The following is a 14,655-nucleotide window of genomic DNA, read 5'->3' as shown; positions in this document are numbered from 1 at the left end:
CAACACTACACCAGGTAGAGACCCTTTTACACCTTACGGCGGACAGATTCCTCTTTTTACACATTACAGCAGACAGTGTCCCCTTTTTACACATTGCGGCAGACAGCGTCCCCCTTTTTTACACATAACGGCAGACAGCGTGCCCTTTTTACACATAACGGCAGACAGCGTGCACTTTTTACACATAACGGCAGACAGCGTCCCCTTTTTACACATAACGGCAGACAGCGTGCCCTTGTTACACATAGCGGCAGACAGCGTACACTTTTTTCACATAATGGCAGACAGCGTGCCATTGTTAAACATAGCGGCAGACAGCGTACACTTTTTTCACATAACGGCAGACAGTGTGCCCTTGTTACACATTACGGCAGGCAGATTCCCCCTTTTTACACATTGCGGCAGACAGCGTGTCCTTGTTACACATAGCGGCAGACAGCGTACACTTTTTTCACATAACGGCAGACAGCGTGCCCTTATTAAACATAGCGGCAGACAGCGTACACTTTTTTCACATAACGGCAGACAGCGTGCCCTTGTTACACATTACGGCAGGCAGATTCCCCCTATTTACACATAACGGCAGACAGCGTGCCCTTGTTACACATTACGGCAGGCAGATTCCCCCTTTTTACACATTGCGGCAGACAGCGTGTCCTTGTTACACATAGCGGCAGGCAGATTCCCCCTTTTTACACATTGCGGCAAGCAGATTCCCCCTTTTTACACATTGCGGCAGGCAGATTCACCATTTTTACACATAGCAGCAGGCAGATTCCCCGTTTTTACACATTACAGCAAGCAGATTTCCCCTTTTTACACATTGCGGCAGGCAGATTCCCCGTTTTTACACATTACGGCAGGCAGATTCCCCATTTTTACACATTGCGGCAGGCAGATTCCCCGTTTTTACACATTGCGGCAGGCAGATTCCCCATTTTTACACATTGCGGCAAGCAGATTCCCCATTTTTACACATAGCGGCAGGCAGATTCACCATTTTTACACATTGCGGCAGGCAGATTCCCCATTTTTACACATTGCGGCAGGCAGATTCCCCGTTTTTACACATTGCGGCACACAGTCCCCCTTTTTTGTAGGAAAGAAAGAGAAAGAGGAAAGACAGAAAGAAGAATTATACTTACCCTCTCCGCTGGCTCAGGCTCCTCGGTGCAGCGTCAGACGATTCCCGGGCAGTAGAGAATGAGGAGGAGGGAGGTGGAGGAGGGAGCCGCAGCAGCACTGTGTCATTGGTGGAGGCGCTGCTGCTGCTGCCCCTCTGCTTCACTATAGGCTGTTCTCGGAAGACAGCCTATAGTGAAGCAGAGGGGCAGCAGCAGCAGCGCCTCCACCAGTAACAAAGCGCTGCTGCGGCTCCCTCCTCCACCTCCCTCCTCCTCCTTCCCCCGTCCGTGCCGCTGCTCCTCTCCTCTGTGGGCGGCTGTGCGCTGCGGGCAGCGGTTGCCCGCAGCGCACAGCGGCATGTAATGAGTCAATTTGACTCATTACATGCTTGGGCCCCTGGACAGAGGCGGGCCCCAGTGCAACGCACTGCTTGCACTGGCGGTAGTTCCGTCTCTGATCTGAAAGGAACATTAAATAACTCTGAAGCGCTTGCAATCTAAACCACTCGGCTGTCAGTTTTTGGAAAAATGCTGCCAGTTTCTGTGTGGCTGGTTCACAGAATCAAATTAGTAGAAATTATTGCTGCAGATTAGTTTCTCTAGAATTTTGGTACAGAAATTAATCTAGTGGGTCTTGAAGCAGTCTGATAAATGATTCCTCAATTGGGTCTGATTGTGGTAATTACACAAACCCAGTTTCGGACTGGGGCATGTAGGGCCCACCAGGGGTATGCAGTGGTAGGGGCCCATGTTTAGGGGTGTGGCCAGTCCGCAGAGGGGGTGTGGCCTGCCACTTCATTGGTTTGACTAACCATTAGAGAGTGCAACGTCTGGGCCCCTTCATAAATATGTACAGTAAATTAATCTGCTGCATGCATGATAATATAACAGATTAATAACAGCAATGCACTGTAGAAAATACACCATAGTCCAGTATCAGGTAACATATGTATAATTCAAGTGCACAGTCTGGAACCTGATCCTTAGAGCAGGAGGTGAGCCCCCAGGCAGTAGGGGATGCGGTCAAGATGCCGCCAGCCAGAATCCCGGCGGTCGAAATACCGACGCCGGAATCCCGACCGCCACGATCCCGACATATTCTCCCTCCGTGGGTGTCCACGACACCCATAGAGGGAGAATATAATAGTGTGCCGAGCGTGGCGAGCGAAGCGAGCCCGCAAGGGGCTGCGTTCCGCTTGCCACCCCTGTCGGGATTGTGTGATCGGGATTCCGGCGTCGGTATTTCGACCGCCGGCATTTAGTACTGATCCCGGCAGTAGGGCCCACCGGTGGTTTCCCCTGCACCCCTGTGGGCCAGTCCAAGCCTGCACAAACGTATTCACCGGCATATGCTGACTGTAAATTATATCCTGCTGAATCATAACTTTATTTAACAGCTGCAGATTGCAAGAGATCCCCATCCTCTCTTATGTACAGAAATATTCCTGCATTATATTTTAGTGTCCAAGGCCAAATTAACAATGGGGCGGATAGAGCTCCAGATCTACACATAAAAATAGGCCCATCGTCATGACAACATGATGTGACCAGCCTCCCAACAGGCCGCATGCCTGGCCATAAATTAGTATTAAAAATGTATATTTTACTTCAAAAATTATGCCATGTTTATACTTATAGGCAGTGGTGGTTGCTTAGTGGGGGCTACCGAGTAAACCAAAATTAGCAGAGGGGAGCTTGATAACACATAACCCTGACTGTACCTGTAAATGTTTTTATATATCTGTATTGCCAGGTGTCTGCAGGAACGTAAGCTCCTCGGGGATCAGCATTGTGTATCACAACCGCATATGCTGGGATACAACAAACCTGTATCTGCCCGCCCCGCAAACTTCTGTGTAACTAGCCAATGGAAGTCTGGAGGATGGGCAAATACAGATGCGTAACAAGGGTAGGGTGAGTGGGGCACGTGCCCTGGGCGCCTTGGCAGGCCCACGAGAGGGGGGCGCCGGCGGCGGCCAGGGCATCATGCCCCACTCGCCCCCATCACGCCGAAATGTGAGGGGAGGAGAGCGCAGCGTCTCTCCCTCCCCTCACCACCTCCAGAGCATTAGCAGCGCTGCCAGCAGCGCTGCGTGTGTCCGGTCTCCGGCGTTAGCCAATCAGAGCTTGCGGACCGGCTCCTGATTGGCTGCCGGTCCGCGAGCTATGATTGGCTGGCGAACCGGCGCCACACAGCCACCGGAGACCGGGAGCGGTGAGGGGAAGGAGAGGCGCTGCGCTGCGCTCTCCTCCCCTCACAGACACAACAGGCGGTGAGTGACCGGGGGGGGGGCGCACAGTGGGACATGTATCTGGCACAGTGGGTCATGTATCTGGCATAGTGGGGCATGTATCTGGCACAGTGGGGCATGTATCTGGCACAGTGGGGCATGTATCTGGCACAGTGGGGCATGTATCTGGCACAGTGGGGCACAGTGGGGCATGTATCTGGCACAGTGGGGCACAGTGGGGCATGTATCTGGCACAGTGGGGCATGTATCTGGCACAGTGGGGCATGTATCTGGCACAGTGGGGCACAGTGGGGCATGTATCTGGCACAGTGGGGCATGTATCTGGCACAGTGGGGCATGTATCTGGCACAGTGGGGCAATGTAACTGGCACAGTGGGGCATGTATCTGGCACAGCGGGGCATGTATCTGGCACAGTGGGGCATGTATCTGGCACAGTGGGGCAATGTAACTGGCACAGTGGGGCATGTATCTGGCACAGTGGGGCATGTATCTGGCACAGCAGGGCATGTATCTGGCACAGTGGGGCACAGTGGGGCATGTATCTGGCACAGTGGGGCACAGTGGGGCATGTATCTGGCACAGAGGGGCATGTATCTGGCACAGTGGGGCAAATGTATCTGGCACAGTGGGGCAATGTATCTGGCACTGTGGGGCAATGTAACTGGCACTGTGGGGCATGTATCTGGCACTGTGGGGCAATATATCTGGCACTGTGGGGCAATGTAACTGGCACTGTGGGGCAATGTAGCTGGCACTGTGGGGCAATGTATCTGGCACTGTGGGGCAATGTATCTGGCACAGTGGGGCAATGTATCTGGCACTGTGGGGCAATGTATCTGGCACTGTGGGGCAATGTAACTGGCACTGTGGGGCAATGTAATTGGCATTGTGAACAATGTATCTGGCACTGTGGGGCATTGTATCTGGCACTGTGGGGCAATGTATCTGGCACTGTGGGGCAATGTATCTGGCAATGTAACTGGCACTGTGGGGCAATGTATCTGGCAATGTAACTGGCACTGTGGGGCAATGTATCTGGCACTGTGGGGCAATGGGCACTGTGGGGCAATGTAACTGGCACTGTGGGGCAATGTATCTGGCAATGTAACTGGCACTGTGGGGCAATGTAACTGGCACAGTGGGGCATGTATCTGGCACAGCGTGTACTGGCACTGGGCATGTATCTGGCAATGTATCTGGCAATGTAACTGGCACTGTGGGGCAATGTAACTGGCACTGTGGGGCAATGTATCTGGCACTGTGGGGCAATGTATCTGGCACTGTGGGGCATTGTATCTGGCACTGTGGGGCATTGTATCTGGCACTGTGGGGCAATGTAACTGGCACTGTGGGCCATTTTCAGTGGCCACACCCCTTCTGGTGTGTGGCCATGCCCATTTTTTCGGCGCGCGCACATGCTTCTTTTGCTGTTTTTTGTGTTGTTGTTTTTTTTTTTTGGGGGGGGGGGGGGGGCGCCATTTTCTATCTTGCCCTGGGCTCCAAAAACCCTAGCTACGCCTCTGGCAAATACTGATACAGATTACTCTGTCCCTGCAGATGCGACTGTGATACACGGAGCCAGAGCCGTAACTAGGTGTGTGCCGAAGGTGCCTGCCTGCCTGGCACACAGCGCATATGTGCTGTGGGCACACCGTTCGGCAACACTCGCAGGGCTACTACCGGACGCTAGCTGCAATGCTGCCCGCTGTCATGTACAGTATGCCGTGGTGCGCTTGACTACTTCTATGCCGAGCAAACCACTACATACATACTAGACATTCACAGCGTGCAGCATTGCAGCTCCGCCCCCTCCCGGCTTACCCAGTCTCAGGCGCGCCGCGCACAATTCATGTCTCCCGTCCCGCACACTCATGTTGACAGTGACAGACAGCCGCGCCGTTGAGCAGCGCAAGTCTGCCTGGTGGCTGTCCAGTGGAAGGGGAGGCTGCAGCCTGCGGCTCAGACCCTGGACAGAGGCGGGCCCCAGTGCAACGCACTGCTTGCACTGGCGGTAGTTCCGTCTCTGATCTGAAAGGAACATTAAATAACTCTGAAGCGCTTGCAATCTAAACCACTCGGCTGTCAGTTTTTGGAAAAATGCTGCCAGTTTCTGTGTGGCTGGTTCACAGAATCAAATTAGTAGAAATTATTGCTGCAGATTAGTTTCTCTAGAATTTTGGTACAGAAATTAATCTAGTGGGTCTTGAAGCAGTCTGATAAATGATTCCTCAATTGGGTCTGATTGTGGTAATTACACAAACCCAGTTTCGGACTGGGGCATGTAGGGCCCACCAGGGGTATGCAGTGGTAGGGGCCCATGTTTAGGGGTGTGGCCAGTCCGCAGAGGGGGTGTGGCCTGCCACTTCATTGGTTTGACTAACCATTAGAGAGTGCAACGTATGCTGTGGGCACACCGTTCGGCAACACTCGCAGGGCTACTACCGGACGCTAGCTGCAATGCTGCCCGCTGTCATGTACAGTATGCCGTGGTGCGCTTGACTACTTCTATGCCGAGCAAACCACTACATACATACTAGACATTCACAGCGTGCAGCATTGCAGCTCCGCCCCCTCCCGGCTTACCCAGTCTCAGGCGCGCCGCGCACAATTCATGTCTCCCGTCCCGCACACTCATGTTGACAGTGACAGACAGCCGCCAGCGCCGTTGAGCAGCGCAAGTCTGTCTGGTGGCTGTCCAGTGGAAGGGGAGGCTGCAGCCTGCGGCTCAGACACTGGCCGGCACGCAGGCTTCAGTGAAGGAGGGGGCAGGAGGACGGGAGGGCACAGTCACACACAGCCGCACAACTAACAAGAGGAAGTCAGGAGAGAGAACGTGCTGCAGCAAGTGCAATACAGCACTTCTATTGGTCGCTTCAACTGGTCAGCCCAAAAATTAAGGGCAATAGTGAACTATTCAAAATAAAATAATTAAAATCGATACAGAGAAGACGCGGCCGCGGGAGCATCCAGCATCCAGCAGCACACGGCAGCAGCGCATCTCGGTGTTGGGAGTGGCCTCAAACACCAGAGCGCTGCATCCTACCTCCCTGACGGAGCCCCTGAATAGAGAAGACCCCTAAGTGTGGAGAAGAGGACTTCTGTAAGTGCGCTGACAGGGTGGGGGGTTTTGTGTGTGTGTGTGTGTGTGTGTGTGTGTGTGTGTGTGTGTGTGTGTGTGTGTGTGTGTGTGTGTGTGAAGGAGTTGTCAGGGGGTAGGGGAGGAAGGTGTGTGCATATACAGTATATGTGCTGTCGGTGTGAGTTTGCATATGCAGTATATGTGCTGTCGTGTGAGTTTACATATACAGTATATGTGCTGTCAGTGTGTGTTTGCATATTCCAGTATATGTGCTGTCAGTGTGAGTTTACAACATATACAGTATATGTGCTGTCTGTGTGAGTTTACAACATATACAGTATATGTGCTGTCTGTGTGAGTTTACATATACAGTATATGTGCTGTCAGTGTGTGTTTGCATATACAGTATATGTGCTGTCAGTGTATGTTTGCATATACAGTATATGTGCTGTCAGTGTGTGTTTGTATATACAGTATATGTGCTGTCAGTGTGTGTTTGCATATACAGTATATGTGCTGTCAGTGTGTGTTTGCATATACAGTATATGTGCTGTCAGTGTGAGTTTGCATATACAGTATATGTGCTGTCAGTGTGAGTTTACATATACAGCATATGTGCTGTCAGTGTGAGTTTGCATATACAGTATATGTGCTGTCAGTGTGAGTTTGAAGCAGTGCAGTGGAGGTGTTTGTGTGATGGAGATGTCAGTTTGTGTATGATGAGAGTAGCGGGGGGGTTGCTGAGTGCATTAGATTTGATAGTATTGTTAGTAAGAGGGTAAAATATAGTTGAGAGGAGATATGGTAGCGACATGTCGGGAGGAGAGGGAGACGGGGAAGCGACAGGTGGAGAGGAGGAGGTAATGGGGTAGCGACAGGTCAGGAGGAAAAGATATAGAAGCGACAGTTCCAGAGGAGGAGACGGTGAAGCGAAAGGTCTAAGGGAGGAGATGTGATAGCAACAGGTCAGGAGTGTCAGGCTCCGGAGCTTTACCTCTGGCGGGTGCTCCCGCGGGTTACCGTCCTGCTGGTTGGCGCGGCTGCAGGGAGCTGCTGGCGGCGGGTCCTTCTGGACAGATGTGCGGCTGCCAAGGGCTGGGGGCCGAAGATCTGGAGAGCCGGGCGCTGCGGCGGGGATCGCTGCAGTAAGGTCCTCTAGTGGTGACACAGTATAGTGTGTCAGAGACAGAAGCTGGCTAAAGCTGTGTGCTAACAGCTAAGTATGTCTCCTGTGCTGGGGGCAGCCATGTTGGAGACCAGAGTATTACCAATGAAGTTCCCAATCTGTGCCCAGCCAATCCTGCGTGTTCTCTCCTTACAAAAGGGGACTGGCTCAGAGGGAGAGTGCCAGTGCTTGATGTTACCTCCTTGTGAAAGGTTCTCCAGCTCTGTGCTCCCAGGTTACTTCTGGTTCCCCGGTCCTGGTTGCTCTCATCCATCGGTTACCTAAACGCTGCTGCAGTCCGTTGCCACTCGTGGAAGCGCTCACGGGGTCCCAGGTCATAGAGGAGCTCCAGGTGCTAACGGCGGCTCCCGCACACGTCTCCGTTTGTTCAAAGTCCAAGTTCTTCAGCCTCGTCTTTCAATCTCAAACCACAGTCCTCATTTCTTCAAAGTCCAAGTTCCTCAGCCTCATCTTTCAGTTACAAACCACAGTCTTCATTTCTTCAAAGTCCAAGTTCTTCAGCCTTGTCTTTTAATCATAAAACAGTCTTCAGTTCTTCTTTACCGGAGTTCTTCAGCTTCACTCTTCAGGTCATTTAACCATAGATTCTAATTCTTCCAGTTTCTTCAATTGCTCCAATATTTGTGTACAGCCTGATTATTCATTAAAACTACAGTTATCTTCCTACGCAGTCCTCCTTTTTTTTACGCCCTCCGGCCAACGTTAACACTTCATTTGGCTTCCACCTCATGAGGAGAAATTACATTCAGCCACCTCGTTTACTCTCCTCACAGGTAGATGTCCCTTCAGACAAAACTCGGTTGTCGGAACCCCAACTTACGCCGAGCGTGACAAGGAGGAGGAGGAGGAGGTGGGGAGGAGAAGATATAGAAGCGACAGATCGGGAGGAGAAGGAGATCGGGAAGCAACAGGTGGGGAGGAGAAGATATAGAAGAAGCGACAGGTCAGGAGGAGCAGATATAGAAGAAGCGACAGAGCAGGAGGAGGAGATGGGGAAATAGCAGTCTAGGACAATTACCAATTATATATATATTAACAAATATATGCACATTTATTTCATGCTTGGCTACTGTAATAGACACACATAAAAAACGAAATGGTTGCTGGTTAACGTTAAAGGGGAGGAACAACAACCTGCCGTAAAGGGTAAAAGGGGACTCTACCTGTCATAATGTGTGATAGGGACTCTAACTGGAGTAATGCATGATAGGGGCTCTACCTGGAGTTATGTGTAAAATGGGGCTCTGCCTGGTATAATGTGTGACAGGAACTCTACCTGTGTAATGTGTGTAAGTAGCGCTACTGTGTGGCAAAATTTGAATAATGAAGACTACTGTACAGCATAATATGAATTTGTATTATTTTGTCGTCACGCCCCTTCCCCATGAAGTCATGCCCCTATATCTTTGCGCACTTGCTCAATATGGGGGGGGGGGGCACCGATGCTGTTTCTTGCACACAGCGCTAAAATGTCTAGTTACGGCCCTGCACGGAGTTGATCGCCAGGGAGTTTATGTTCCTGCAGACTCCCGGCAATGTTAAAAAAACATTTACAGGTACAGCTAGGGTAATATTTTATCTGGGTGTGTAGCGGGATCCTGGCAGCAGAATGCTGGCTGGGCGGGCGAGCGCTTGAAGCCCCTAGGGGGCTCGGTAGTGAGCTGTGCTCGCCACAGGTTCTATTTCCACTCTATGGGTGTCATGGACACCCACGAGTGGGAATAGTCCCTGTTGGCCGGCATGCTGACCGGGCAGGGGGATGTAGGTGGAGGGGTCGTGACCGGCGGACATAACTACATCCCTTTTATCCATCTACCCTCTGCTAATTTTAGTTTACTCAGCAGTCCCCACTGAACAATGGCAACCAACCGGTATTGAAGTAACATTTATAATTTGCATACTATAAAATTATACAGAGCAGCTGATTGGTTGCCATTGTCTTATTCTGGGTCTCGGATGTCTCCGGACTGGTGTCAGTGATGCTGGTCCTCTGGGTATTGTTGTACTGGAAGCTGGGAGGCCGGAGGTAGTGCTTTCGCATAGATTAAATTATTCCTTTGTGATTACTGGAATATGGGCAGAACTAGTACCAGGAGGTTGACAAGACCCAGAACAGGTGTGCAGAGTCTTACCCCACTGGTAGTCTTCACCAGGAAGCCCCGCGAGGGAAGTTTGGGATTCGCTGCACCGAGTGAGCCAGTCGCGGTCCCCTGCCTGGGTTACCTGGTCTAGATGTTCGGGAGAGGTTTGGCTTTAGGCTGGTGGTTTGACCAGCTGGAACAGGACTGGAATGCTGACCAAGCTGGTAACGGAATGATGACACTGGATCCGGACTGGAGTTTAACTGGACTGGAACCGGACTGGAGTGCAACCGAACTGGAGCCGGACTGATGTGCAACTGGAGCCGGACTAGAATTAAACCGGACTGGAATAATGCTTGTATAGAAGGGTTTTCACAGTGATACTCAGAACTGAGGCTAGAGTCTCACTTATGGCGCACAGCTCCAATGTTCACACTGCTGTGTGACTATGGCACCAGTGTCCTCTGAAGAGGGAAGCTTTATACCCTCAAGTGAATCTGTATTGTCTGCAGGAATCCACTGACTCACAACCTGACCAGGATTGGGCTGGTCCTTGTCATGTGACCTGAAGCAAGATGGCACCGTCCACACCACATGTCCCGACAGGCCAGAGTCACGGGGATCGCTGCAGCAGCACTACACAGTCTCCTCTCTGCCCTGTCACCAACCACCTCTGGGGACAGTGATATGACCGAACAGTCGGCCAAACAGGTAAATGCTGAGGCCTAGACCTGGACTCACTGGTAGCCGTGACAGCCATGGGCAACTTCTCCACTGGCTCACTTCTCTACTCTTTTCACTGTATCATAAATAGACCCCTAAGACATTAGGGGTCTACATGGCAATGGCTACACCCACAAAACACTTGTCACAGCTCCTCCACTGCTCACAATAAGCCCTTGATCATTTTCAGCTCCAGGCTCATGTGGCATTTAATCTGGCCATGGTAGCGTCCACCATATATTAAATCATTGTGCTATATAGTGTACATACAATATACATTACACCAACTAAAAGCAGTTCTTAGTTCACATTCTGCATGCTTAGGGGTCAATCCAGTTAACTGTGAAGGGCCGTTGCAGTGGCGTTTAAACGCGGGCAAGGGCATCCAATCTCGCAGCCTGGATTCTGCCTGAATTTGCACAAAATTACTTGCTACCCTATGGGGCAGCAAGCATTATTCAGCGAGTTCAGGCCGCTGTAAAGTGCGCCCGCTGCCACGATGACTCGCTCCTGCAATTTAATTGTGGCCAATTGGATTGACCCCTTAGTATCAGTGGCAGATATTACTTGTGGAATATAGCCCCCCCCCCCCCCTTCCTTCCCCCAAGTGAAATCCACCACCCCGATCAGTGTCAGTGAAGCCAGATGCAGTCCCTGGCGACGCCACTCTTGGAAAACAGGGGCGACATACCCTTGGTTTCCAGTATCGCTGGCCACCCCCATCCCTCTCCGCGAATGCCACTCCCTGTCAATCAGGAAGAGGCGTTCGCATCCCTACGGTGCGATCGCAGGACCTGTTTTCCCCCAACAATGGTAAACTGCGCTGGGGATCACATTAGTAATCCTTAGTGAATCAGCGCCATTGTTTGTACATGCACTGATGTGGTGTGTTGCATCTTGGTCACTAATCATGATAGTGCAGCCAATCCATTCTCTAGCACTAATATCCTGGAGGAAATATTTTATTTAAGAAATTACCAAATGAGAGACATTTAATTGAGTAATATATATTAATTTTTACCAAGGAGGGCAATAGATCACTACAAGTGATCCAAGTTACAATAATAACAGTTTTAATGCACAATATAAAACATATACATATAAAAATCTCACACACAACAGTATAATTAAAAATAACTGTATTGTAGATTTTCTTCTAGCATAATGTAAAAAATCCATAACCTAAGGTACTGTATACCAATAGACCACCTCTACAGTAGGTGACTATTCATTTTCTCTGATGGATAGGGAATTTGGGAGTGAATTGATCTTGATATATTAATTGTGGCGCAATCTCCAATAAGGGGGAACAACCCCAATTTCAAAAAGGTGTCACAGTTCCTTTTAGTCTCTGTGTAGACACTAAGGATAGGTGTACTTAAACTAAATTGCAAATTGTGGGCCTTATTCAGGTTGGATCGCTATTGAGATTGAAATTACAATCATCTTAAAACTACTACTGCTAAAAATCGCATGTGAATAGCCGCCCTGAATAGTAAAAGACTCCCACCGATGTATCTGCAGAATTGCAATCCAGTCGCAGAAACTGAGTACCATCGACATTTGCGGTTGACCTAGGGCTATTCAGAATAATAAGAAAGCAATCGCACTGGTGACATGTTTGTAATTTGCAAGTGACGTCAGATATACACCCAGAAAACGGCCATTATTACCTGCGTTTTTCCAACCACTCCCCACAAACGCCATGTTAACACCCACGAATGATAACTTCCTGTCAATCAAATTGCGATCGCATTTCGCTGTGGCTGCGATTGCATTTCGATCTTCGTGCATGCGCGATGTGTTCTCAGCACATGCGCAGTCTGATGATAATCACCCGATTTGTATTTTTGCTATTTAGCGATCCATGCTGAATAAGGCCTTGAGCCCAGTTTAAGGTTCTAATTAATAAAATGTAGAAATTGTAGATTTATTAAAGGCAGTGCCAGATTAAGGTCTTAATGGGCCTGGAGCTGAAATTTTTGAAGGGCCTGTTGTGTGCTTCCGCAGGGGATGTGGGTCTGTGATGGGGGCTACGGATATGGGTGCGTAACCAGTGCTGTATTTAAATATATATATATGCGTGGGTGTATGCGTGTTTGAAAAATACAAAACTCTATCTATATATCTTTCTATATATATCTATCTATCCAGCAAGAGAAAGAGAGAGAGAGAGAGAGAGAGCGAGAGAAAGAGAAAGGAGAGAGTCACTGGGGGAATTGATTTTTTTGGTACCCATAAGTAATGGGTGCCCAACGGAACTATTCAATTGTTTTGCCATGACTGCATGATTTCTGCTCGCAGACTCTTGAGGTGGTGAGCAGAAATCTGTGAACAATTGGCTGTTGGAGCGCCCGAACTGCTGTTTTGGCAGCATGGCCAATAGTTTAGACTGGTTTAGCCACTTTACACAGTTTAACCAAGTGCTTTTGAGTGATAAGCAATAGGCGCCTGCGGAACTCACTTCCATTTGCATTACAATTGAATAGCTCTGTCGAGCTGCCATTACTTATGGGCATGCAAGAAGCAATTGGATTCAACTTACTATGTCAAAGGACACAGTATGTCTCATCCAAAATATATATGCAAATATGTATGTGTATGTATGTATGTATGTATGTATGTATGTGTGTGTACTGTATGTGTGTATATATACAGTGATCGCGCTGAGTGGGGAAAAAAATTGTGGGTCCCAGGGACCCATTACATTAAAAAATTGGGGTCCTAGTCCACTGATTCTGGGTCCTATCACATATCATGGGGGGAGAGTCAGGGAGAAGATGGAAGAGCTGGGGGTAAGGGCAGGCAGTGCTGGGGGTAGTGAGGGGTAAGTGCAGACAGGAGCTGGGGCAGTACTGGGGGCGACTGGCAGTGGGTGATTAGGGAGACATGTGATAGAAGGAATTGAATGAGATCAGACAGGAAGGGCAGGGCAGGGTGGGACCCTCTGTGGGGTACCTTGTTCTAAAGCTATTCAATCCTGCTCAGCATCCAGGAGATGTTCCCGGATCCAGCTCCACAAGCTAAATCTAACATCACCCCTTAGTGCCTGACCCTAACCACCCCCCAGAGGTGCAGCTGTTAAGCGTGCATGCAGCAAGATTGAGGCTGCCATGTGGTCCCTGCAATCTTCCCCCTCACAGCACCTCTCACCCTGATGGGCAGGTCCTCTGGTCCTCACTCAGTGGCATGGGTCATGGTCCCGAAGATCTCCTCAGCAGTGCAGGAGTCTCCGGAAGCTCAGAGGATCGAGCCAGGCCGCAGCGCAGGGTCTCCAGGCCAGCAAGCATCCGGTAACATAGTGGCAGCTCAGCACACTGCTGGTGGAAAGTCAGCCGCCAGAACGAGGACACCAAGAGGATGAGTCCAGCGGGCGGGAGTGTGCAGGCGATGTCGGGGCTGGTGAGCGCTGGGAGGTGGCGGGAGCCGCAGCCCAACTCCCGGACCTAGAAAGCAGCAAGACACATGGGAGGGAGGGGAGGGGGGGGCAGTACACTGACACATTGGAGGGGGAGGGCAGTACACTGACACAGTGGAGGGAGAGGTGGGGGGACAGTACACTGACACATTGGAGGGGGAGGGCAGTACACTGACACAGTGGAGGGAGAGGTGGGGGGACAGTACACTGACACATTGGAGGGGAGCAGTACTCTGACATTGGAGGGAGAGGTGGAGGCACAGTACACTGACACATTGGAGGGAGAGGTGTGGGGACAGTACACTGACACATTGGAGGGAGAGGTGGGGGGACAGTACACTGACACATTGGAGGGAGGGCAGTACACTGACACATTGGAGGGAGAGGGGGGACAGTACACTGACACATTGGGGGGGCAGTACACTGACATTGGAGGGACAGTACACTGCACATTGGAGTGGGGGGGCAGTACATTGACACATTGTTGGGAGAGGTGGGGGGGCAGTACACTGACACATGGGAGGGAGAGGGGGGGGCAGTACACTGACACACTGCGGGTGGAAAGTCAGCCGCCCAGACTCTGGAAAGAGGCTCTCAAGAGGAGGAGACCAGCAGGCGGGATCGTGCAGGCGATGCGGGGCTGGTGAGTGCTGGGAGGTGGCGGGGGCCACAGCGCAGCTCCTGGACCCTGAAGCAGCTAGACACATTGCTGCAGCCGGCTGCCCATTCACCCCACCACGGCACTAAACCTGCCTTTCCTTGCCAGTATCGATGTGAGGCTCCGCCCCCGG

At 50.8% G+C, this 14,655-nt stretch overlaps 1 protein-coding gene across 1 annotated transcript in view; it reads left to right on the top strand.

The window, feature by feature from the left end:
• Positions 1 to 14,655, top strand: part of MYLK (myosin light chain kinase) — a 1,073,187-nt gene that overhangs the window by 279,584 nt on the left and 778,948 nt on the right. The window lies entirely within an intron of this gene.

The sequence above is a fragment of the Pseudophryne corroboree genome, chromosome 7 (genome assembly GCF_028390025.1).
Source record: "Pseudophryne corroboree isolate aPseCor3 chromosome 7, aPseCor3.hap2, whole genome shotgun sequence".
Lineage (NCBI taxonomy): Eukaryota > Metazoa > Chordata > Amphibia > Anura > Myobatrachidae > Pseudophryne > Pseudophryne corroboree.
This window is presented reverse-complemented; position numbering and strand designations above follow the sequence as displayed.